This window comes from Pinus tabuliformis, chromosome 9, assembly GCF_031772625.1.
Source record: "Pinus tabuliformis cultivar Carrire ecotype Pingquan chromosome 9, CPIR1, whole genome shotgun sequence".
Taxonomy (NCBI): domain Eukaryota; kingdom Viridiplantae; phylum Streptophyta; class Pinopsida; order Pinales; family Pinaceae; genus Pinus; species Pinus tabuliformis.
In genome coordinates this window covers 1478354374-1478382146 of record NC_142307.1, presented here as the reverse complement: position 1 = coordinate 1478382146, position 27773 = coordinate 1478354374, and the positions used below count along the sequence as shown (strand labels likewise).

Genomic DNA, 27773 nt, shown 5'->3' with positions numbered 1-27773 from the left:
AGGAGGCTTCAGTAATGAGGTATTGTTCATAAGTAGCAAAACAACTAAACAGAGCTGAAAACAAGGACAAAAACCCCAAATTTCAAGAATGGAAATAGGTTCAGTCAGTCATCGCACCTAGGCTTCACAGAAATAGGGATGCATCACACTTTTCAGACTCGGGATGTGCGATGCATACTGGTAGACAGTGATAGATAGTGTGATGGGCCAGGGAGCGCAACTGAGATGGGTTTTGGCTCAAATTTGCAACTGATTTCAGTGAGTTAAACTGAGCTATGATGAACAGTAAAGAGCAAAGTACAGAGGAATGATTTTGAGAGGTTACTGAGCTACCAAAAGGGCATCTAGAACGTTTGTAAGCTAAATGTTCGGTTCATAAACTAAACCGGAGATTGACTGAAGCAACATTCATCTACTATGCAATTGCAGAGTAAGAGCAGTTCGAAGGCTATCTGGCTAACTTCAGGCTCTGTCTATAGTTTATAAAACAAACAACAACAAACAAACATCTATTCGATCCCCAGCGGAGTCGCCATTTTGTTTCTGGGAAAACTAGTGTCTTTTCGATTGACTAGCCCTCTAGGATTGGCAGCTACCCTAGAAACAAACAATTTAAAGCAATTTGCGATTTCCTCTATGTATGATAGATAAGAGAGAGGCAAAGGAACCAACCTAGATCTTCCGCTTAACTCCTTGCTTGATCTCTCTCCCCCTTGACAGAGCTTGCAACTCCTCTCTGTACTTATCCCGCTTGGAGAGTACCTGTAGAAACACAGTAACAAAGAACTATCAAAGAATCTCGATCTATTATATCATAAGCATTGCAGAATTAGAAATACAATGAACATACAATGGCATTCACAAATAACAACATTCACAAATACACGATTGTATGGAGGAAAACTCAAAGAACTTTATTAAATAGAAGGGAGAATTACAACCCAGCTGTCTGATCCAGCATCATCCTCCCAGCATCAAAGCCCTCTTCACCTCATGAAAAGCAAGATCACCCAACAATACAATGCTCTTTCTCAGACACAAACTATCAACACTTCCTTACAAATTACCAAATTCCAGCCTCCAGATCTCTCAGATGAGGGATCCATTTATAGATGTATGCAAGGGTGTGAGTCATCTCTAGGTTTTTGATTAGTGTCATTCCACTTGTTGTTTTTGGTTCCACTTGGAGATTTCTTGGATCTCTTACTCATCCCTGGGCGAATTCAGAGAGGCAAGTGTCATAGGAGAAGTTTTTAGAAGATTCCATGAGCATCCACTTAGCAAACTGTCTCAAACATTTGTCCATTCTCGCTCATCGCACCCTACAGAAGGCCTCATCAGCATGCATCGCACCTGGCTAGTGTAGAAGTCAGTATGCATTTCACCTTGACAGTGGAGCAGTCAGTATAGTCCTGTTTTGGCCAGTTTTGGATGGTTTTTCAAGTGGAACTTTTGGGGAATGATGTAATCAATTGACCATGATCTTTTAGGGTATGAAACAACACTTTTAGGGATTAAAGAGCCCTAGTTTATCGACATATAAGATTGGGGTTGAAGTGCCCAAATACATCTATAACACCTGGTTATCGTCACTGAAGCCCAACCTAAAAGTTAATAAAGGACACTTCTGATCTTGTGAGCACGTCATATATCTAACTAAGATTTTCAGTGCCAACACCAAACAATGGAAATTGGCTAGCAAATGATTCAACCCACTTTTTGAGATCAACAATGCTATTTTGTAGCTGGAAATTGTCTGACTTAATAAATTCTATAAATTTTTTTAATTTTGTACTTTTCACAGAGCCCTTATCCTGAATGGCTATCTGCACCCCCTCGTGGATAAAATATGCAACCTTAAAAAAGTCATCCTCAAGAATCCCACGAGTGGTTAATGCATGATTCCCTATGTGTATACCACTAGGAACCATAACACTTTTATCACTTGAAAATGTAAGGTATTAAAGTAAGATATATCATCCCACGGAGAAAGGAAAATTGGTGAATCCCTTACATCTAAATATACAAAGAAAAAATTCATGTAACCTGGTACAAAATTCTTGTTCAGTGTGATAGAAGCAACATCCAAAACGTCCTCTACTCTTGCACCATCAATGCCTTGTCCAAGCCCATTAATATATACCATGTTACATTCAACCAACTAAATCCAATAGAAATCAATATACAAGTAGGTTGTGTACTCCAGCATATGAACAAAGGATCCTTACCAAGGGCCTCAAATCAACTAGAACTAGGTGATTTTCACTACCACTAGACACCAAATTGTAACCCAAATCCATTAGGCTCTTTGCAAGGGCTCGACAATTTTCTACAACTTACTAAAACTATTTTACCTTTGATAAGAAACAAAATCCATTCAAAAAATAATTCACATGCATGAATTTTACAGAAGCTTAGACATGTGAGAGTGCTACACCTATACTTGATAAGCCTTGAACTCTATAGTTACATCCTGTTTTAAACAAACAACCAACCCTCCTATGGTATGGTTATGTGGTCCTCCCTAGAAAGCCACAAATTATTTCATGTATCTTTTAGAAATGAAATGATACAAAAAATCGATATATCCAATATTATGATATTAGTGAGCAGGAGAACAATATGGATGATGGAGGAAAGGAAGGAGAACTCAGATTGACCTGTAACCCTGGAAAAACTACATTTTTTATGGTTGTCTCTAGGTCAACCCCCAATACTGGTTCCTTCCTAAATAATATCATGCCTCCCCAAGGACCTCGTAAAGACTAAAAATCACAACCCTCCAATCCAAAAATATTTCAGAATGAAAAATATCAGAAAGATAAAAATGAAAGGAAAAAAGTGAAACAATTGACAAACAATTCAAGGAACATAATGAGTTTCATCAAAGCTTTGATCTAGTAGTGATAAGAAATAGAAAGAACATAAAAAAATGAAAACAGGAAACTAAATCAAAGAACATGTAAGAGAATCAAAAGGAAAATCTACACCTCTTAACTCTATAATCACTCCTCCTATGATGGGAATGACATATTTGTTTTAGTTCTTCGTCATTTCTTGAACATTAATGGGATTCTTTTTCTTCTACAAGGGGGAATGGCACAGATAGATAGCATTAAGATAGATCCAAAAAAAGATCCATCTAATATAGTCATATTTTTAATCGAAAGGGTGAAGTGCAGAGAAAATTAATAGCATCAACTCACCTTGTGCGTTGTAGTTGTTACTACATCACAAAAATCAAATGGACTGGCCATTATAGAAGCAACGATGAGACCATTTATGTGTGCCATGTCCATCATTAAGTATGCCCCAACTATATTGGCAATCTTCCCAAACCACAAACTTTTTAGTACTAAAAATCATAAAAAATCCAACATTACATACTATAAGAACATATTAATAAAATATGCTAGAATAAACATTGCTGGAAAGAGAAATTTTTGAAAGGACTGCCATTATAAGATCTGTAGAAATACCCAGCTTCAATACCTACCTCATGCGAGGGTAATCAATATCTCGGGGATATGCACTAGCACCAGCAATGATAAGCTTGATCCTAAAAAGGGTGGCATTCTTCTCAAACATCTCATAGTCAATGAATCCTATAACCCAAAAAAACAAACCCGACCTTTAACACTTTGAACACTTCCCAAAAATATTGGTTCAATATTTGTCAACGATGGAACGGTTTCCCTCCTAATTATTATTAGATTGGAAATGCAAGCTCACCTGTGGACTCATCTAGACAATATGGCATTGATTCAAAGTAAATTGATGTAGCATATACTTGCTTTTTTGCTATCATGAATCCATGAGACAGATGCCCTCCATGTGGTAAGTCCAAACCCTAAACGTTGCAAAGAAAATTTTCACATGTTACATGCCCAAATAGGAATGATAATCTTATCAAAGGAGGTTCGTAGTTCAGAACCATACACACCATAATGCGATGATGTGGTTGGAGGAGAGTTGTATAAACAACAAAATTAGCTAGGGATCGAGATAATGGTTGAAAATTAACACCCCATGTACTGTTGTCAAGATGGAATGCTTCTAGGGCCCTCTACTAGCAAAGCCTCTCACTTTGGTCAATGAATTCATTTCTAGCATATTATATGCATGGCATAAATCCCAACCCAACACAGTAGTGAATAAATATAGAAAAGTGTCCAACAACTGTATCCATCATTGTGATAACAGATACTCATGCAACAACTATAGGTCTCTACACTATAATGCTGAACCCAGAAACCATTACACACATGTCAAACATTCAAACTAAAAAGTACAGGTCCAAAAGCTAAGAGAAATTAAGTTTAACAAGAAAAAAATACCAAGTGGCAAGAAGAAACTGCCAAGCAGCTCAGACACAATCACAATCATGATGGTGCCATTCTTCACATTCCAAGTTATATCTTCAGGCACTTACCTCTTACCAAGGAGTCCTTCTAAATACTTGTTTGTTAGACATGATCCAACAGCTTCCATAACCACCTAAGATGTAAAATTTTCAGAAGAAATAAGTTCCAAGCCATTGAATTGTGACTGCTTTTCTTTCTCAATTATCACATTCATTTCAGGATCGAGCTCACTTAGAGGAGGATCTACAAAGCTTTACTTTCCCTCTGCACAAAGTAATTTACAAACTAGATAAAGAAATCACAATAAATTTAGTACCCTCGATAACTGAGGCACGGTTTAATAGGAGCATTAATTATATTATTGAGGTCTACAATTTTTGTTTGCTAGCATTCGAGGGGAATCCAGATCAAGAACAAAGTCTTTATCAAGCCATTCACTAACCATTAACTCAACAAAACTATAAATAAAACCGAGGTATTTGACATAGTTCATTAAATGAAGATAAGAAGCTTATTTGCAACAACTCAATTCACAAATGAATCTTCTAAACACCTCCAAGTTAAACTATATTCAACTATGATATGTGCTTTCTTCACTTGGTCTTCAAATGGAAATATTATCAAGGATGTCACACACGCTATTTATACATGTAGAAATTTCAACCAAAAACAAATACATAAATAAATAAATCATAACGTGAATTGTGAACAACATGCACACCTGGGAAGTTGCAGGGTTGCGCCAGCATGAACGCCAAAGGATTTCCCATTGTCAAGCTTGTTGTGATACAAAAAGGTTTATATGATGGGCACGACCTCAAAGTTTCAAACCTCCTAATTTTCTGCTTTTCTGTTGCCAGGGAACCCCCAAAACTAGTTGTGAAGTTTTGGGCATCAAATTTGCAGTTGGGTTCAAATTATATTGACCCAACAAGCCCATCCCTACTGCTCCACTGCCCATTATGACCTGCAATGAATATGTTTGCACCTGAAACAAGAGCTATCCTCTGTGCCCACTTCAAAATGTGAAAAATAATCAAATATCAAGAGACATGTGAATCCAGAACTTGATGTATTGTGGATAATTCTCTGGCAGAGGTAGACATGAAAGACACCAAAAGCAGCACCAGTTCGAATTTTCCTCCTGCACGTTGCTGACTTGGGTTCGAATTGCAGATAATATACAGAACAATAATATCACACATGCAGGAGCAACTAACTTGGGTTCGAATCACAGATAATATATAGAACAAGAATATCACACATATTCACAGATAATATATATAACAAGAATATCACCTTGGCAAGCACCAACAAAGAAAGGCCATGGATAAGTTTTATCAACCTCCAGATTGCAACCCACCTTGGAACTTTAACCTTTGGAGTCATTTTTATGCCTTCATATAGGTATTTTATTTGATGATGTACCTGAAAAGGAGGGATCTCCTTGTCTACAAAATTGTTATTCCTTCTTTCTTGTCCAAATGGCTCTAGAGGAAATCAAGGGCAATGATCTATGTTATTTGAGTGCTCTATCATCAAACAGTCCAACAAGGAAGCCTCCTACCAAGTACCCTATCCTCAAATAATGGGAGAATAACACCCCATACCTCCTGAGCAAAAATACAAATGAACACCAGTGTGTGGTCTATTGTTTCCCCTTCACATTTGCATAGAGTACAAATTCCAGGACCCTACATTGCCCTATTTTGTAGAACCTCTCACGTCAAAACATTATTCGCTAGGCCAACCACATAAAAACCATGGATTTCATTGAAGATTTAACTTTCCAAATCTTCCCCACCATCAAGCCACTACTAATGCTTCATCATCAAAGATAGCCTTGTACTGCAAGCTAGCTGTCAATAGTCATATGGCAGGATCATTGGACCATACAACTTTCTTGCGTGAAGAAGACATGGAGACAACTCTTTGCTCCTAAATGCAACCAATGTTGAGTTTAAAAAAAAAAAAAAAATTGCTTGATTTTGTACTGAGAAACAACAAAATATACAAAATTTCCTTGTGACAGAGTTGCTAAGATGGAATCTTCATCTACAAACATTTACCTATCAGGATGAGAAAATGAAAATCAAATTTCTTTCTTATTCCATAGACTCCAACTGTGAGATAAAAAAAAAAACACATCAAGTTTGTTTACCCCAACACGCCAACAAGTAGCAAGCCCCAACTATATAATATAAGAAAGTAGTAGGTATCCCAAAGGCCTGAAGGGGATCTAATGGAAAGAAGTGACCATTGTCAGAAGCCTTCCAATCAATATATAAATGTAGATTTATTATTATTTTAATTGGAAATCTTCAATTAAATAATAAAATTTAATTACGTCTCTCCTAATCTAAATTGCTTATTAGCATAATTCACTACCTTCATACGTCTTTCTTTTTTTAACAACGTTGTAACATGTGGATTAATTTCCTTTTTGGTGCACAATCCTCGCCTTTGAGGACAATATGGTGCAGTGGCCCAACTCCTACAGATCATTACGGCAAACTAAGAATAACAGAGAAGATGAAAGGTTGTACAAACGAGCATATTTTTCAAACAACTAATCCAACATCAATACCTTAACATTTTCCTGAAGATATCATATTGAGAATGTTTGAAAAATGGTGGGAAATCTGGGTAGCGACTATCTCTCTTCTGCGAGGGTGATGCGGAAAGAGTGATAAAATTTCACTGTTTTGAATTTTTTTTTTTGTTAAATCAGAAAAACCAATATTAATGGAGGTATTGGTATTTTTTACTAAATTTTGTGAAGTGACTAAATGTAGCTTTAACCATTCACCTTAAGATGTTTTTTATAATATAATTTCCTAATTCTATTTAATATCTTCATTATCATAAAAACCAACCTATATCCATCTTAACTCCACATCTACCAAACTCTTAGAGGGATGAAATCTATTTATCCCTCTCAACACTTGGTAGACCTGGAATTAAGATGGATCTAAGCTGATAGAATTTCCCCTTTAAATATTCTATGCTCACATGAATACCATGGTATTACCATGGGTCAATACCATGGGTTATCATAAACTTGGAGCTTAAAAACTACTATTAGTAATTTAAAAAATTAATAATTGATTTTTATTTTATTTTTATTTTATTTTAAAAGAGTTAAAATGTTTAAGTGACATTAAATTACAAGATCCATTTTTACTCTTGATCTACCAAGCCCCGAGAGGGATCAAATATTTTTTCACTCTATGCTAGTTTGCATATCACGATATTTGATCCATCTAGGTGCTTAGTAAATCCAAAGTAAATATGGATCTATGATGGTTTAATTCCCCCCTTTAAATAGGCTACATTCCACGTGAATACCATGGGTCAATACCATGTGCCATCTTTATTTTTATTAATACTAATATTAGGGTTAATAATGTTTTTTTGCATGGTATTAATAATAATTTGGTCCATGGTATTTGACCCATAGTATTTGGCCCATAGGCTTCACCTAAATATAACACATTTTTTGAGTGTTCGTAAATATAAGGTGACTTATGGAGTAAATATAAAAAAATGTTTTATTTATTTACTATGCCTCTCGTCTATTTATCTTTTTATTAATTTACCATACCTCTTTTATAAATATGGCATTTTTCCCATAGGGTTCACTTAAATAAAACCTCTTTTTTGAGCCTTCTTAAATAGAAAGAGGGTTATGGACTAAATATAAAAAGAGGTTTTATTTATTTACCATACCTCTAGTTTATTTATATTTTTATTTATTTACCATACCTTTGGAGTAAGTATAAAAAGAGGTTTTATTTATTTACCATACCTCCACTTTATTTATATTTTTATTTATTTACACCCTTGCCATCGATGAAACCATATTTGAAAACAGGGAGCCGTTCACAGAAGAAATCAGGGCAATTGGGACCAAATACAACCTCCCAAACCACCTCCCAAACCAGAAAATGGGCGATTGCAAACGAATTTAACATTGCAAAGTAGAAAATCGGGCGATTGTAATGGAATATAACCTCCCAAACCAGGCGAATCGGGTCAAATGAGTCTTTTCATAGTTTATCCGCCCCTTTTTTTGGGCTAAAATGAAAAAAATAATTATTTTTTAAATAAAAGTTGGGCTAAATATATGAAATGGGTGTTTTATAAAAATTTCGCCCCTCTAAAATGAAAAACCCCTTAAATTTCGCCCTTGGGCTAAAATTCACCCCTAAAATTTACCATGTCTCCCATGATGAGAGGAACCATCTCCCATCCATCCAAGCTATATAAGCCTCTCTTTTTCCCAAGCAAAAGCTAGTTGGAGTTTTGGAGCAAGTTTGAATAACTAGCAAGTCATTTATAGCTTGAAGCTTTCTAGTGTGTGTTTGAGGGAGAATAGTGTGATTTTGGTTTGGTTTGAGACTAGAGGGAAAGAGGCCTTAAAAATTCCATTTTTGGGGCTATCCATGAAGTGCTAGCAGAAGTGTGGGAACTTGGATACATCGGAGGAGACCAGCAACATCAAGGCACCGGTTGTAATCTCTTTCTGATTTATATTAATGCAATTATCGATTGATTTCCTACATGAAGTGTCATTTTACATATTTATGGCTTAATGTTCCTTGACCTATTAAGTAGGCTGAATACAATATTGCATGTTGTCACATTTATTGTTGTTGTTGTTTGCTTATTTCAAGTATTCAAAGGAAGGAAATGGAATATAGTTGGAATGAGGAAGCATGATCATCACCAAGTGGAATAGCGTTCTAAGAGGTAGTCCCTCTTAATTGATTCTAGCTTAAGGATATTTTCCATAGATTGTTTGTTTGTGGCTAGACCCTCTCTCTTGGGCTAGAGGAATTGTTTGTGTCCGCACTGAGAATTTACCTGCACCACAAATTGGCGACTCCGCTGGGGAGCCAATCCTTCTGTTTGATTGATTGTCATTTTATGGTTTTGTGTGAACTTTTCTAGTATCACCATTTCCCTTTAGTGTTCTCTGCTTTGCCTGGTTTACTGCTTTGAGCCTGAAATTTACAGTGGCAAGTCTGGTCTTAGCCTTTGAAAAAAATTATTTTTTCCTTGAATCCTCGGTCAGTGCATTTATTTCTCTGAAAGTCGTGCCGATCAGCGTGAGTTTCTCAAAAATAGTTGTGCCTACCCCCTTTTGGTGCGTGTTGTCAGTTAGGCAGTCGCACCGATTCCTGTAGTTGAAGATTAGGGTTTCCCCTAGATCACGACCAATGTGTCTTGCCCTCTTAATTTCTGCCTCTTAGTATGTTTGATGTGTTAAGTATGGCCCTGTGTGAAGTTCTTTTTTATTTTTTCTTTGAATCCCTCAATCAACGCTACTTGTAGCCTGGCCAGTCGCGTCGATCAGTCTATCAGTGCTAGTTGTAGTCTAGCCAGTTGTGTCGGTTGTGTCGATCAGCACTAGTTGTCAGTTAGGTAGTAGTGCCGATCTTTGAGTTAAGGAAAAATCAGAATTTCTCCCATTCTAGTGCCAGTGTGTCTTGACCCTCAGACTCTCTTCTTCCACCCAGAAGTGACTAGAATGCTTTGTTTGCTAGTTTTTGATTGATTGATTGGTTTGAAGTTTCATTGCTTGATTTTTGAGTTTTTGGATGGTTTCTATGACCCTAGGGCATCTAGGTCAATTATCGTTCATTTGTTTGTTTACTCATTATGTCAAGTTTCTGATTTGCTGCTTCATTTAATCCATCTTTCAGTCGCAACATCTTCATTGCTTCATTTTCAATCGAATGAGTGAAAGAGTCTCGTTTGTTCTCTTATTTCGAGTGTCTCTTTTCTCTTTCCGAGCATAGATTATATTTCTTGGTTTGTCGATTGAAGCATTTATGTGTTTGGTTTGTTTGATTCAGGGAATAGGTTGCTTTTAGTTTCATTTATCATGCTTTGGATTTGATTGATGCTTGTTTGTTCATAATTGTGAAAACTTTCATTCAAGTGCTTTATGTGGAAAATTCATTTTGCATTTTATGAAAAGAAGAACATCATTCTAGTTTACTTAAGAGAAAATATTGCTTTAGTAGCATCATTGAGAAGCTAGAATTGCATCATCGTAAGCATTGGAAATGAAATGAAACTTCTTTTGTTGTTGTAGGAAGATTCAGTGCATTTAGGGGATTTATTAGAGAAAGATTTCATTCTTTGATTGTTGCATTTATTTTGTGTTCCCTATCTCACAATTAGTGTTAAATTTCATTGAAGACAAAGATCTCTTTTCTCATATAGTTGCATGTAGGAGTTTTGTCAGATGACAGTGGTAGGGCCTTGTAATTGAAACCTAATTCAAGATCAACCATTAAAATTTATTGAATTAACCTAAGGAAGCATTGAAACTTAACACTCACATTTAGTGGTCTAGGCTAGAGATGTGTTCCGGTGTCTTTAAACCTAGCAACTATCGTTCGCTTCGGCATTAGACAGCGCTAGTACGGACTTGTGCTCCCCATACTGTCGCATATATAAAGGGAGACCCCACTAGGTTTGCAATCCTTTATCCATAGGAAGCTGAGTCTGCCACCTTGTAAACGTGATACACCAAACACAGCATTTGGGGAGATTTCCTGCCCGTACTTCTCGGTTCACCGGGAGGTATTCTGCAGTTCACGGTTACCTGGTAATCCTTTTTACCTAGATCATCCTGAGTAGTCATTTTGATATTTTTGACTCCCTAAATATAAAATATCACTCGAGCACTTTTCCTTTCGAGCTCGTTAATTCCGAAAGTGACTAGAGTCACATTTCGTCCTTTTCTCGACTCTTAAAACATGAAAAGGCAAAGTTTTATTTCAGTGTTCTAAAATTAACTTCCCACTAAATATTCATGGTTAAAGTTATATTCCTTAGTAATTCTTTAGGGTCGATTCCAATGGCAACATTTCCAAAATCTACCAGTCAAGGATTCCCCTCAGATGGGAGTCCTAGTCCTTTTCCTTCTTTTGGAAATGCTCGTGCTCCTTATATAGTGATGTTCTCCCTTCCTCGGTTAACCATTGGTCTACCTATTTGGTTGTTTTCGACCTCGGTGGTCTCGAGCGTCCTGACTCCTGTCCAAACATCTCCTTCATTTGAATCACATCACGATGATTCTAAGGTTGACCCCTCGCCTTCTTCCCCCATTTCTTCACCCTCCTCTTCTACTTCGCCTGGTGAAAGTTTCAAATCTAGTAACCAGGAGGCTAAGAAGAAGATGAAGAAGAAGAAGAAGAAGAAGAAGTCAGATAAGCGAGAGGCCAACCGTGCAACTATTGCTCTAAATGCGCTTCCCGTCGAAAAACCTTCTAATCCTTTGCAGGAGGTCAAATTCCCTTGCAAGTTGTGTAAGGGTAACCATATCCTTCCAGACTATCTTGGCATTCCCAGAGTCTTAGAGGTATGGTCTCAAAATCTAGATCAACCATCCCCATCAACCTCTGGAGATCAAGTCGACGCTGCACCCTCGGTTATCGATGGTAAGAAGAAGGGAAAGATTAGATTCCCTTGTAGGTTATGTGAAGGGAAGCATATTCTTCACCTTTGTCCTCTTATGGATAAAGCTTCCAAAGTTTTGGAAAACCTTACAGCTCCTCAACCCCAACTTCCTGTTGGTTATCAGAGGCTTTCTTCTAACCCTCTCCTAGTTGGTAAAGAGATTAACTTGGATTCATCTCTTTCCCATCCTGCTCTTCTTGAGCATGACTCTCTTGTGTCTGTTCCCGACCAACCATTGGTCGAAAAGAGTGTTGACTTGGCTCCGCCTTCAGTTGTTCACTCTATTCCCGAAGAGAGTGGTGATCATACTGCTCATGTTCTTCTCGTCTCCTCAAATTCTCATGAATCGAAGAGTGACCCTCCTGTCTCAGTTGTTCAGGAGAGTCATTCTCCTTATCTTGCAAGGCATGGGGGCAATCATATGATACCCCCACCAAGTAGTTCTGTCATTTCTTTTGATTGGATCCAATTGACTGCATTTGGCCTTCCATCTTATGTGCCTTTCCAGATCATAGTACAAGCCTATAATATGGTAGTACATGGCATTATATTAGATGAAGGTGCATCTGTCAGCATCATCTCTTCTACTACTTGGAAAGCTTTGGGTTCCCCACAACTTGTGCCTGTCACCCAGAATATGTTGGCTTTCAATGAAGGAACAAAGCAACCCTTAGGGATCCTTCCGAAGTTCCCTATTACTTTGGGAGGAAAGATCGTCTATATAGATGTGATGGTAGTCCAAGGTCCCTTAGATTTCAATCTTCTCCTTGGATGCGACTATGTTTATGTCATGGGAGCTCTTGTTTCTTCACTTTTCCGTGCGGTTTTTTTTCGGCATGAAGGGATAATTGTGACTATTGATCAACTGTCGTTCATTTGTCACCATGCACTTCCTTTGCAACCATCATCCCTTATAGGCTCTTGTTTGCAAGCAGTACCTTCCCTGCCACAGGTCAATTACGTGGCTACCCATTCCATCTCCGCATCTATTGATGATCACACAGATGGTAATGTACATTATGTACTGGGGGCATTGGAACCCGATCTTTCTTTGATACCAAATAACATGTATTCCTCCTGGAGCATGGTTCTTCCATCTAGTGAAGACCTCTTGGGAGCCATGTTCTCGTATGGTTCATGAATAGATGTGTGAGCATAGTTCCTTATCTTGTCTCAAGCTCATTAAAATATGAAATAAGGGTCATGAGGATAGTTCTTGGTCTTGTGTCAAACTCGTTAAAAAATGAAACAAAGGGTGTGAGGATAGTTCCTGGTCTTGTGTCACCCTCATTAAAAAATGAAACAAGGGTCATGGAGCATAATTCCTGGTCTTGTGTCAAGATCGCTAAAAAATGAATCAAGGAGTATGAGCATAGTTCTTTGTCTTGTGTCAAGCTCGTTAAAAAATGAAACAGGGGTCTCGAGGATAGTTCTTTTACTGTTTCAACCTCATTAAAAAATGAATCAACTCCTTTTTCCAAATCGAGTCTTTGATTAAGGTCTCGTAAAATCCCAGTCGAGTATTTCCTGGATCTCGAATGTGAACCTTCATTCCATCCACGTAGCGGAATGAACTGAAGCTTGGGGGGCATGTACCTCAGATTGAGCATTATGCTGGGGGCATGAAAACTTATAGCAAGCATAGTTTTTCATTTCAAGATTGTGTAAACATGAAACCAAATCCAAGCAGAGTTCTCCATGGTTCAAGCTTGTGTAAAAATGAACCCATGCCCGATTTACCTCGTGTGATTTCCATTTTAATCAGCTAATTTCTGCTAGATGAGCCTTGGTTGTTTCATTCCATCACCACCATCTCTTTGGCCGATCATATGCTTTCACTTGGTTGTTTTTCCTTTCCTGAGGAACCACAGCAATGAGTGGTTTTGTTAGCTAGCCTCTTGACCATTACATGTTTTGAGAAATTCCTCCATTGTCGGAACCAATTGCTACCCTTTATACCACTTGCTCCTCCAGGACGGGTCACCTTTAAGCTCTTTTCTGACTCGTAAAAAATGAAAATATCGCCGAGTATTTTTTTCCTTTTTAACTCATAAAAGAGAATAAAAATGGGCGGTCCGCTTTCAAGCTCTTTTCTGACTCTTTAAACACGAAAATATGTCGAGCTCTTGTCATTTTGAACTCGTTAAAGGCTACGAAATGTCGTCCACCTAGTATACGTTTACCCCTTTTTTGGGTTGGGATGCATTATTTATGACAAAGGTACTCCTTGACTGAAATGCTCAAGTGGTTCTCTCAAGTATCATTTTCTACCTTTTTGGGCTCAAGAGACACAAATGTATGAAAAGGGACCATGTGGATTTTTTTTTTCTGTGTCTTTTTCAAACTCTCTAAACATGAAAAATATACCGAGTTACCCCTTCGTCAGACGCCTTAAAACAATAAACGACATTGGATTCGTCACCATGACGAATGTGAGTTTCTCCTTCCTAGGGCTCATTAAACTTACTAGGTCAGATTCATCCGAAGGATGAACTTACAATGCAAGCATATGCTATCCCCTTCAAGCTTGTGATCAAAAAATAATTGGGGTACTTGCGAGAAATGGTGGAGGAAAATTTTGAAATTCTATCAGTCGTGTCAACAGCTCACTCTTGAACATGACACTTTCTGTTTCGTGTCGAGTTGGGATATCCTCCTTTTCATTTGACCTTCCTGGGTTGGGCCGCTCATTTTTTCCTTCCATTTGATCTCTACCACGTCATCATGACCGTCGATCCTATGGATCCAACAGCTACCAAACTTCGGAATCATGTTGCCGATATGTTTAAGAGTCAGTCCTTCTGCAGTTACACTTACTCCTAATTCTCTGTATCATTTGAAATCATTTGCATCCCTTTGTCTCATGTCGATGATGTGGGATACATCATGGCCCTCCTTCAACACGGTCGCTTCCTGTCGACTTCAGCTCATCATCCAGGAAGTTGGCTGAGAGACTCCCTTCCAGTACCTTAGAGCTTGCATGCCCTAATGGCAATTTCTTCGCACTCGACGACAAGTTCACATCATTGGCTTTTGATCGGGTGATTTCACAGGTGTTTGACATCAGTTCCTTTATTCACATTCCATGAACTGTGCTACCAGTACCTTGAGAGCCATTGTCATTATTGGTGGTTTCTCTCGCACTTGTTAATGGTTCACATCATTGACCGGTAATCAAGCAACTTCCTAGCATGTTTTACTTCAACACATTCATTCACATGTTAGGATTTGTACTTTGATCGGGTCGTTTGGAGCGCAAGACCCTAGGCTAAGATTACATAAGTCCAAGTTGCAAGGCGATGTGACATGGTCATGTTAATATACATGTCTCTTTCATATGGATGGTTGCGACCATACCATGAGTTGTTATATGTGATCCTTCTCATTATTGGATGGCTACGACCATACCTTAGTTTCGTTGTGATCCTTTCTGCTGGATGGTTGCGCCCATACCTTGGATCCATTTACATGATCATTGTCTGGATGGCTACGTCCATACCATGATTCATGTATCATTATTCAGAGTTTTCAGTGATGTATATGTATCTATGCTTTCTTGCAGGTTTTCTGATGACGGACTTCAGTTCCCCGCTTCCACTTGTAAAGCATTTCACCCCTCACTCTAGTTCGGCCTTCATGCTTTAGGGGGCATCTGTTACACAACATTTTGTCACTATCCCTGTACTCCCCATCTACGATCCTAGAGGACCTCTACAGTGTACCCGACATGCTTTCCCATCATGAAGAAACTCTCAGTATGTCCCTCTTCATGAGCAGAATGATTCTCCTTTACACCATTTAACAAGAATCTTTATTCTATCCCAGTTTACAAGACCAACGCTACTGACCCATTTTCTCCTCGTGCCGATTTATAGAGGTTAAAACTAGCCCTTGTGCCGATTGGATCGACTGAGCCCTTTTCTAGCCGTGTTGATCCTCTTTTGGAAGGATTTTTAAATAAGGAGCCAAATCTTCCATGTCTAGAAGCTTTGTAACGGAAGTTTGGTAGATGGTTGAGCCAGATAGAGCCAAGGAAATCAGTTTGGTCTCCTTTCCCCTATTAGGATGGAACAACCTCAAGAGATAAGACCTTCTCCCATGATGAGAGGAATCATCTCCCATCCATCTAAGCTATATAAGCCTCTCTTTTTCCTAAGCAAAATCTAGTTGGAGTTTTGGAGCAAGTTTGAATAACCAAGTCATTTATAGCTTGAAGCTTTCTAGTGTGTGTTTGAGGGAGAATAGTGTGATTTTGGTTTGGTTTGAGATTAGAGGGAAAGAGGCCTTAAAACTTCCATTGTTGGGGCTATCAATGAAGTGCTAGTAGAAGTGTGGGAACCTAGATACATCAGAGGAGACCAGCAACGTCAAGGCACCGGTTGTAATCTCTTTCTGATTTATATTAATGCAACTATCGATTGATTTCCTACATGAAGTTTCATTTTACATATTTATGGCTTAATGTTCCTTGACGTATTAAGTAGGTTGAATACAATATTGCATGTTGTCACGTTTGGTTTTTTTGTTTGCTTGTTTCAGGTATTCGAAGGAAGGAAATGGAAGATAACTGGAGTGAGGAAGTAGGATCATCACCAAGTGGAATAGCTTTCTAAGAGGTAGGCCCTCTTAATTGGTTTTAGCTTAAGGATATTTTCCATAGATTGTTTGTTTGTGGCTAGACCCACTCTCTCAGGCTAGAGGAATTGTTTGTGTCCGCACTGAGAATTTACCTGCACCATAAGAGCCCAATCACCTTCTTGAAAACCTTTGTCTTTGATGTTTTTTTCATGCCAAACCTTTCATTGTACTTGAGTCACCTCTGTGTGTAGGAGGGCCCGTATCCTAAATTCGTCTAAAACATTGAGCTGGAGAAGCCTCTCTTGTTGTGCCTTTTTAAAATCCAAATCCAACTGTGCTACCATTCTTAAAGTGTTGTACTCAAACTCAATGGAGAGCAGAGCCTTCTTCCTGTAGACCAATTCATAAGGGGTGAAGCTAGTGGTTGTCTTTCAGGTTGTATTATATGCCCAAGTGGCCTCCACTAGTTTGTCAACCCAATATTTTATGCTGCTGCTCACAACCTTTGTGAGAATGCCTTCCAATGCTCTATTGGTAACCTCTACTTGTCCATTGGCCTAAGGATGATAAGCAGTTGACTTCCTGTGCTTGATCTTATGCTGACTCAACAGATTCTCAATCAAGTGTGAGGTGAATTGAGCACCCTGATCAGTGACTAGCTCTCTAGGGTACCCAAAATTTTAAAACACATTCTCCCTTAAGAACTCAGCCACTTTCTCTTATGTTTCTACCTTGACAACCTTGGTTTCAACCCACTTTGTCAAATAATCAGTGCACACAATTATGTACTTTTTCTGCCTTGATGGTGGATCAATGGGCCCAATGAAATCCATGCCCCACTTGTTAAATGGCTCAAGAGTCACTTGAGGTTGCAAAGGAATTTCATCCATGGGAGTAGGTTTCCCCATTCTTTGGCACTCGTCACATCGATTAGTGTATATTCTTGCATCTCGGTGGAGAGTGGGCCAGTAGTAGCCAACTTGCAGTACCTTGAAGATTGTCCTCTTAGATGCAAAGTGACCTCCACAAGGCCCATCATGATAGGCCAGAAGGATGTCAAAGACTTCCTCCTCCCTAACACATCTCCTCAAAATTTGATTTGGGCCTAGCTTGAAGAGATTTCCCCCAATCCAAGTGAATGGGGCGCTCTTTCTTATAATTCTGCTCTTTTCCTTAGAGGATAGATTTGGAGGGAATTGTGTAGCCACTAAGTAGTTGGCTATGTCAGAAAACCATGGAGAGAACTAAAATAGAAAATAAATGTTCATCTGGAAGTTTATCATCAACCATTCCTTCCTCACCTGCAGGCAAAGCAAGTCTAGACAAAAAATCTGCAACTACATTTTCTCTACCAGGCTTATCAATGATAGTTAGATCAAATTGTTGTAATAAAAGAAACCATCTAATAATTCTGGCATTCACATCAGGCTTTTTCATCAAATATTTAATAGAAGCATGGTTAGTATGTACAAAGGTCTGGTAACCAGTGATGTAATGTCTAAATTTATTCAAGGAATGGACAACAACTAGGAGCTCTTTTTCAATCACAGTATAGTTCAATTTAGCCTTGGACAGATTTTTGTTGATGAAATAAATGGAATAAGGAAACTTGTCATCTATCTGGCCTAGAGCTATTCCTATAGCTTTGTCAGAGGCATCAACATGGATGTGGAAAGGAAGAGCCCAATTTGGGCCTCGGAGTATAGGTGCAGTAGTCAACTTGTCCTTTAAGGTTTCTAAGGCCTCTTGGCATCTTTCTCACCGGAAAAATTCAAAGTCCTTTATGAATCTCCTATAGTATCCAACTAAGCCCAAGAAAATTCTGACATCCCTCTACTTCTGAGGAGTAGGGACCCTCTTTATGATATCAATTTGATTTGGGTCCACTTGTAGTCCTTCTTGGGATATTGAGCGATCTAGAACAGTCCATGCATTCATCAAGAACTCACACTTCTCAGGGCTAAGGGATAGGTTCATTTCAAAGCATGTATTTAATAATTTCCCCAAGTTAGAGAGAGCCTCCAGGAAATCACACACATAGGGAGTGAAATCATCCATATAAATTTCTATAGAGTCATGGACTAGTTCTGCAAATATGCTCAACACTTCCCTCTAAAAAGTGGTAGGGGCATTACATAATCCAAAATGAAGGACCCTACAAGAAAAGGTACCCCAAGGACAGGTGAAGGTGGTTTTATCTTGGTCCTCTGGGTTGATCTAGATTTGATTGTAACCACTGAATCCATCTAGGAAAGAGAAGAACTTCTTTCCTACAAGACCATCCAAGACTTGATCAATGAAAGGTAGAGGGAAATGGTATTTTTTGGTGGCTTTGTTTAACTCTTTGTAGTCCACACAGATCCTCCATTTTCCATTCTTCTTTGGGACCAGAACCAGAGGAGACACCCACTCACTATCTGAGATGGGGTAAATGAACCCTGCATCCAACAACTTTTGCAGTTCTTCTTTAACTATGTCTTTGAGGGTTGGGTTCATTCTCCTCTGAGGTTGGCACACTAGCTTGCAACCTTCCTTGATGTAAATGTGGTGAGTACACACCAAAGGGTGCACTCCCTTCATTTCCTTATAACTCCAGGCAAAGGCATCCAGATGCTCTCTTAGCATGTCACATAACTCCTTTTCCTGATGTGCAGAGAGAGGGGTTGATTTTCAATGTTCTATCTGGACCAAATTCTATCATCTTGACATGAGTAGGACTTGATTTAGCTAGGCAAAAATCATTCCAAGGGTTATCTTCAGCTTTCTTTACTAACTCATCAAGAGACATGGTGTTGAGGGGCTGATTCTGGAGGATTTGATCAATCAGGTTTCTGCCCTCCTATAGTAACATATAGGGTACAGATTGGGTAAGATGTGGCATAGTAGACTTCATCTTCCTCCTCCTCTTCAAACCATAAAGGTAAGTGATTCTATACAGATGGTTGATCCGGAGGGTACAAGACCAATTGTTTGGATAAATTCCCATTTTTAATGGTCATATTCCCAACCCTGCAACTTATGTAAGCATCAGTAGTGGCTAACCATGGCCTTCCAAGGATGAGAGGATAACCATTGAACTTGGTATTAGGTTGGAGAACTAAGAAGTCAATAGGGTATTCCCAAGAATCAATGGAGACCATCACATCCTCAATAACTCCCTCAGGAGCTACTGTGGATCTATTTGCAAGTTGCAAGACTATTGTGGTCTTCCTTAATGATCCTTGGAGATTCAGTTTAAGCATAGTATCCTTAGTCATCACATTGATGGTAGCCCCAAGATCAATCAAGGTATGGGGGAAAATGATACCATCGATGTGCACATCTACCACATGACTTCCAAGGTCTAGATACTTCGGGCAAATCACTCTCCCCAACATTAAGTCAGATAGTTGTCCAATGACATTAATGGTAGGGGTGTCTTTATTTCTCCTCCCTAGATGTTTTAAGCATTTCTCCTTGATTAACTTGTTATAGATGGGGACATCCTTGATAGATTGGAGGAGTGGGATTTTAACACGTAAGTTTTTCAATTCACCCAAAAGTTCAATCTCTTCTGGGGTGTGCTGGCTAGGATGGATTCATCTCTCATGAAAAGGAGGTGAATTGGCTTGAGGAACACTCTCTTCCTTTTCCTCTTCAAGCTCCTCAAGTGGATATGGAGATTGATTATCTGGAAGCACTCTTCCAGAACTAAGGTTGATTTCTTGCATTTCCACAGCATAGGAAGGGTAGGATGTCTCTCCACTATAGACTTGTTGTGCCTATTTGTTGTTCGAGTTTGGATTTGGTTAAGCAGACATCTGAGTTGCTTAGGTGGAGCAGGGTAAAGGAAATTTGGTAGAGATGGAGGTGGAGGTAGTAAGGCTAGGGATTGGTTGTATGGAGGCCTCCACGGCTGTGCTGGTGTATTCCACTCAGGTTGTGGGGGAGAATATGGCTAAAATTATTGATTGGTAGGTTGGGAATGGTATTAAGGTTCCAAAGACTAGGGATAAGGTGTGAACCATGAAGGATGAGAAGGAGGACACCAAGGGGGAATGGATGCATTTCGGTTAGGGTTGTAATATTAATAGGATGCCCCTTGCATACCTTGTTGGAATAGTCGAGCTCCTTGAGGCCTCCTTTAGTTGATATAGCAGAGTTGTTCAGTCACACCTTCAGTTCCTTGATACACAACTTTAAATCCAGGCAGAGAAGGGCACTTGTCTGTGGAGTGGTTCTCCTCACAGACCAAGAAGATCTCTATAATATTCAATGGACATTCATTTCTAGGGTGCCTCCTTGTGCATCTAGCGAAAAATATAGCTAAGGATCTTTCTGCCTCCTTTTGCTTCCTCTTGATCTGCATGGTGTCCATTTGTAGAGCAAGGGTATGCATCATTTTACTCTTAAAGTCTTCCAACATGTTCCCAATTTCACTTTTGATGGATGTGTTGGATGAGGAGGAAATGGCCAAAGCTTGACTATACCTACCCTTCTTTCTGGATGCCCTAGAATGATTTTTTAAAATTGTCTAGATATCATTATAAGATAACTGGTAGATGTCCCCTCATGACAGCATGTTTAAGGTTTCTAGCAGAACTTCCTTGACCCCTCTAAGAAGGACTAGCTTGAGTGATTTAGGATCGAGGGTGCATCTGGTCCTTTTTTAGTTGAGTTGGAACCTTTTCTCATAATCTTCCAAAGATTCATCATGTCCCAAGGTCATTCTAAAGATTTCCTCTTTGGTGTCTTTGGACCTACAATAATCCCTGTACTTGTTTTTGAAGGCTTGTTGCATTTGAGCCCAGGTAGTGATGTTGTCCCCAGGTAAACCCATGAACCAGTGCAAGGTTGCATCCTTAAGGGTGGATGGGAACAACTTCAACTTCTGGTCATCAGAGGTATAATCATAAGTTCTACAGATGACAACAAACTCAAACAAAAAGGTATCAGGGTCCTCTGAGGTTAATCCATGGAAGTGAGGAAGGGAAGAGGGGCTTATGTTTTTCATCCTAGCATCTCCATTAGTTTCTCTGATGGGAAAATCACCCTCAATTATATTTTCAACTCCATTTTTGTTTTCAAACCCATTTCTATTTTCATCCATGGTATAAGTTGGTGGAATGGTTTCTTCTTCTACTTTCCCAATAGGCTCTTCAAAGACCTTTAGTTGTTCGTCCTCTAGCTCGCAGACACCGAAGAAGAGGGATGGTTGGTTGTTTGATGGTGTGGGGGTATTCGACGAAACTTTTCCTAAGTTGTCTCTACTACTACGAGGCATGAAAGATTTTTTATTTTTCTTTTATGTTTTTTTTTTTCAGAACTACTTGCAGAATGGAAAGAAAGAATACATTTCAACTATCTATTGAATGCAAAACAAAAGGAAAGTAGGAATTGCATCTATTTTCTAAATGTCAAATAGAAACGAAAGTAGAAATCACATCTACCTAGACACCTCCCCAGCAACAGTGCCAAAAAGTGATGAGCCCCAGTATTACAGCAAGGATGTTGCAACTCCTAGGGCGACCAACTTTACTTTATCAACCCGAGGTTCATAGAAATTTGGAGGTGATATTGCTATATGCACAGCAGATGCAACAATCTACTCTTGTCACTTCTTAACTGGGGAAATAGACCACTAGGGTTTTTTAAGCTAGTCTTCTATTGACTAGAAGGAGGCTGACTACTAATAGTGAATGTAAAGCTATCTTTAATGTAGAAATTAAATGCTTGCCTATGTTAAGGAAATGAAAGTTCTTAATAGAAAGTTCTATGAAAATGACACTAAATCACCTAGCTAGGAATTAACACACATTACTTGTAGAAGATACATAATTTACCCTTGCATTCTATCATCTAGTTATTTGTACTAATTAAGCATGGAAATCATCCTAACAGTGCTAAGACTGATGTATGCATGCATTAGCTAAATATTGCATAAAAGAGTCTTTTGTTTTTCAATTTAGAAATGTAAATGTTAAACTAATCAAGCTGATCTTTTGCAGGGGAGGAAGGTAGGGGAAATTTGGTCAAAAATGGCATTGAGGGGTATGGAGTTCAAGTTGAAGGCCTAGCATAGGCTCTTATCATTATTTCTATCCAAAACAGTCTAAAATAGGCTACTACAGGGTTTCCTGTAGTTGCTACAGGATTTCCTTTAATTACTACAGGATGTCCTGGTTTACAATAGGAAACTTAGTTGAAAGTTGTAGGAAGGTAGGGAAGGTGAAAGTAAGTTTTGGGAAGGTTTATTATGGTGGAATAAGGTATGGGGGAGGTGCACACTACCCAAGGATTAGCCCAACTCTTCAGGATGGTTGGATTTGCTTAAGGTTGTTGTCCATAGTGGCTACAAAACATAAATCTGAATTGATGGTTGGTAGGGTTTGGCGAGAGGTAGAGAAGACTTGGATGAGGCTGGTGGAATGATATCTTCCAATAGATCAGCAACTCCTGCAACAACACATATTCATTTCTTCATTTATGCACAAATTTATGTAAATAGGGAAAAGATGAGTTGAATTTAAGAAATTGGTATATTGATGGCTAGTGGATCAACTCTATGGAATGGAATGTTTTCTAATCTACAACAAACTTAAGAAACCAACATGAGAATTGCAAGTGCTTCTAAGAAATCATGAATAATGACCTACTCAACAAGAAACCCTAAGTTATGCAATAACCAAAAGATAACTTTGTTTTTGGGGTTGTGAGAGTGGGACCCTCAAACCATGATCCCATGAGGGAGATGAGGATGAGACCACTATCACAAAATTTTCTGAAGTCTTTTCTTTCTCTACTATAACACTGATCTGCTTCTCCAACTAATGGAAGCAAACTAACCAATCATTCAAAGACTTGAAAATTAAACAAAACAGAAATAATTTCAGTAGCTAATCTTTGATTCTAATCTAAGGATACATGTACAAAAAAAAAGAGGAACCTTTGCTGCTAGGGTTGGGCCTGAACCCAAGAGCTTTGGCCCTTTGAGTCAAATCAGTGTTGGATCAAAGAAACTCTTTTCATTATCACCAAAAATGTCAAAAATAACATGAGAGTAACAGTCACGATTCTTCAGCTTGAAATTGCCTCTTGGCTACAATAAAAATTTGAATCCTAATGAGGCCCAAGGCCTTCTTATTTATACAACTGAAGCTACCAACACCTTCCTTAAAATTAGGGAGGCTTGGCTCCCAAACTCGAGATTAAATTATCTTCAACTATCACTGTCTTGGCTGCCAATGAACTTAGTGGGCTTGGCTACTTGTAACTCTGAGCTGATGAGATCTGGTGGATGAATCTTCGAGTGATTGAGGAGTTAAGGAGGGAGAAACAATCTCCTAAAATCCCTCTTTCTTGTCTACTTCGATTTCCTGCACTTAAATTAGCCCAAAAATGCTCCAAATCCTACAATTAATGCACATTAGGCCACATGACATAATATCTCATCTTTACCCTTCTCACTAAGCAAAATATAATAAAATATGTAAAGAAATGTGAGAAAAGTTGATTTTAATAAGCTGCAGAATGGCATTAATGCCCATATAATTTACCTATTGTGAGCCTCATCAATAACTTCCTCCTCCTATCCATAGCTTAGCACTAGGGATGGTAGGGGTTATGTTACGAAGTTGTATCAAAGCTTCCAGGTTCAACACTCAGACTGGATGGGCTTTGTCATAGATCAAATAGAGACAAGGTTCAATCATGGACCTAATTAATTGATTACATAAGGCTATAGAACATGTGATATGTGTCAAACTTGATTGATTGTTATGGATTGATTGTGTGTATTATTTGGTGTGTCTTCATTGTCATAGACATATGCATGTAACATGATATGAATAATTAGATATGATTTTATTGGTATTGATGCGCTAAGTGAGGCATAATTGTAGCTATATTTACATCAATAGAATGCCAACAACAAGCCACAAAGATAATGTTTGTTATGCTTTTGAATTTTGGTAAAAAACAAATAATTACGTGTGTTCCTGATAGCACATGAAAGTTAATGACTACATGAATAGAAAAGGGTGGTACAATATAGAACTGAAGGACCGAGGAATTAATATTAGAATGATGCAGTATAGTTTTGATCAATCATAGCATGTATATGAAGAAGAAAGGATAATGGAAGAGGAAATATCAGTTGGGCAACAAGGGGAGGAAAACTCTCCTAATTGGATGAATACTTTGAGGAGCTTAAGTGCTAAAATAAGGAATTCCAAAGTTGATAATGAGAGGCTTTTTTCTGTATTCAAGCTTCTGTGATCCATAATGAATTAAACAAAGTCTTTCGGTAGAAATCACATGATATTAATAAACTAATATCATTATTTAAATATTTTTTCAAAAACTAGCCGTTTAATATAGTCATTACTTAATAATATTTGTTTTTAATATATTAATAAATTAATATTATAATTTAAACATTATTGTTCAAATATAGCCGTTACTTGAAATTATGTCTCTACATTGCTCTCTATTTAAGCCTTTGCCATGGTTTGCCTCTTCATTTGGTCCTGATGATGAACCACACTTGTTGGTTTGAAACGCGTCGGCCAAAAAAATCTCTCATGTGATTTCTACCGAAAGACTTTGTTTAATGAGAGGCTTGTTGAGGCACAAGAATGGCTTGTTAAAGCAAAGGAAAGGAAATCATAAGTGAATGTTTTTTTATTGCAATGCCTCTTGAACTTGAAAAGGTGAGAGCATCATGAATTTGGAGCTAGTCATAGAAACAAGTAAATCCCTTTGGGACAAGAAGAAATAATTAATGGGGTAGATGGCAGTGGACCTGGGAAAAGGCACAATTTTTCAAATGAATACACTGTGAAAGGTGGCACACTGTTGGATACTCCTGAAAGCACCCTTGAAAAACAGTGTGAAAATGTTCGCAAAAGATCAAAACATCATTATCATCAACAACACCCTGAAAAAAGGAGAGAAAAATACTATATACCAGAAGATTTTAGGAAGGCCAAGCCTCCTACATTTTATTGTGAAGACAAATCAAAATATGTTGAGGAATGGCTCCTTGGAATGAATAAGTTTTTTCAGGATTCATAAATATTTAGAGAACATGAAAGCAAGGATAGCCACCTTCAGCTTAAAAGGTAAATCTAAAATATGGTGGGAAGATTTAAGGAACATGAAAGGCATAAAAGAAGAAGAGTTGTCCTCGAAAGAATTTGAGGAATATTTCATAATAAGTATCTACCTGAGAGATAATTTGACAGTAAGGCTAAGGAGTCTCATGACGCTAGATTTGGGCCAAATGAAAAATGAGGAGTACACCACCAAATTCTTAGAGTTTCTAAGGTATGCCCCCTACCTTAAGGAAGAAAAAGCAAATATTCAGAGGTATGTCAGTGGGCTTCCACAATCCTTTAGGGATATAATTTTGTTTGATGAGCCTAAGAAATTGGAGGATGAAATTCATAAATTGAAGCATTGTTACGAACAGTCAAAACATAGGAAAGAATTCAAAAAGGATTGGAAGGTGAAAGGTAACTTGAGATATAAAGAAAAGGGGCATAAGAAGGGTTGGAAATCCAATATTGCAAGCAAGAGGGAAAATATATCAGCAATTGGCCAATGTCAACCTCAATGGAGAAGAAACGCAAAGGATAGAGGTCATACTAATCATCCTATGAGAGGATATTATAATAAGAGTGATAAAAGCGAGCCATTGAAGTGTTGGACTTGTTAGACTTCGTCTTGCCAGTTTGCTGTCAGAGTCAAATTATCAAAGTTCATTTCTCATTATGTACATTCCTGTTTGATGTCTAGGTCAGCAAGGAGTTAATTTGGTATTTAGGTCTAGGTGCAAGTTATTGTTCTCAAGGTGCTTCATAATACCCGCGAGCCAGAGGAAGATTTCCAATAAGCTTCATTTCAAGATTTTCATCATGTTCGAGGATATTTCTTTTTCAAAACTTTGTATTGAAAGGAAATTTTCAAATTTTAATGTTTGTAATAAATCTATATTTTAGAGTCTCCTGCCTTGAAATATTTCAGAAGCAGCCTTGGTTATCTTTTCCTAAGCCAAGTGCCGGATCCCTGCAAAAGACAGCAAAGTTGTCAGTCCAAAAACTCAGAAAAGCCAAAGGAAAAGCATTGTATTAAATGACCAAATATCAAAGTGCAGAAACATTATGAAAGTGGGTTATCAAATAAATTTGAAATTAAATTTGATTTGATGAGATATTTTCTTCATGGCAAACAAATTCATTTGCATGAAATCCGCAAGGCAGAGGTCGAATTGCAGATTTGGAGGGCCGAAACTGTGTTTGCATACCCGTAGACAGTGTGGAGGCATGTGCTACGCGTTGGAGGTGTGTGCTACGCACTCAGGTGGGCGCTACGCACACAGGTGTGCGCTACATGTTGGGCAAGGGCGCTACCCACACAGTGACAGAGCCCAGAAAATTGTTGTCTTGTGCCCAGTTTCGTATCAAATCGGCTCCATAGACTTGCAAGATGACACCACAGTATGAATCTACTCGATATTGGAGTAACACAAGATGCAGCAGTTGAGCTTAAGAATTTGGCAGAAGAAGTTACTAAGCTTTCTTTCCAAAATGCAAAACTGGCAAAAGAGCTAGCAGCCGCCCAAGAAACAGTTTTTGCTAGAGGCGCAGGGAAACCAACCAGAAGCTCTGGTCAGCATAAGAGCTCTGAGACAAAGATAAGAAAACCACAATCTGGGAATAGAATGTCTGTTGTTGGTCTAGATGATGTAGATTCATGGGATTTTGATCATGAAGATATGAAGAGAGAGTTACATGCAAGGAAAGATAGGAAAGCTAAGTGAGGGAAAGGCTTCTCATATACTTTACCGTGATTCTAAACTCACTCGCCTTTTGCAGTCGTCACTGAGTGGACATGGACATGTATCGCTCATAGGCACAATCACACCAGCATCAAGTAACATGGAGGAGACACACAACACATTGAAATTTGCACAAAGAGCCAAACGAGTTGAAATTCGTGCTGCTGCAAATAGGATCATTGATAAAAATTCACTGATCAAGAAGTACCAAAAGGAAATTTCCAGTTTATGGACGAAAGCCACCATCTGTGTTGTGTTTTAGATGTATAATTTCTAAGGCTTTTTCTTTGTAGCATTAGACTTATTGCTTCACCAGTCGAGTGACGGGAAAATAAATTCTCATTTTGAGAATTTTGAATATAGATATTCACCTGCTAAGCTTCGGAGTGTTTTCGTTGCGTTATAAAGGGGATTGCATATATTATTGTTCTTACTGAGAAAATCATATCATGGCTCATCCTGGTTTTATCTCTGGATCCATTGTTGTGCGCATCGATAGGACAATCTGCCAAATTCTTGATTCAATTGGCATAGTA

The 27773-nt window shown here is 38.4% G+C and overlaps 1 pseudogene; it reads right to left on the bottom strand.

Annotated features, from left to right (window-relative positions):
* Positions 1 to 1652: 1652 nt before the first annotated feature.
* Positions 1653 to 26299, bottom strand: LOC149154208 (serine hydroxymethyltransferase 3, chloroplastic-like; annotated as a pseudogene).
* Positions 26300 to 27773: the final 1474 nt, after the last annotated feature.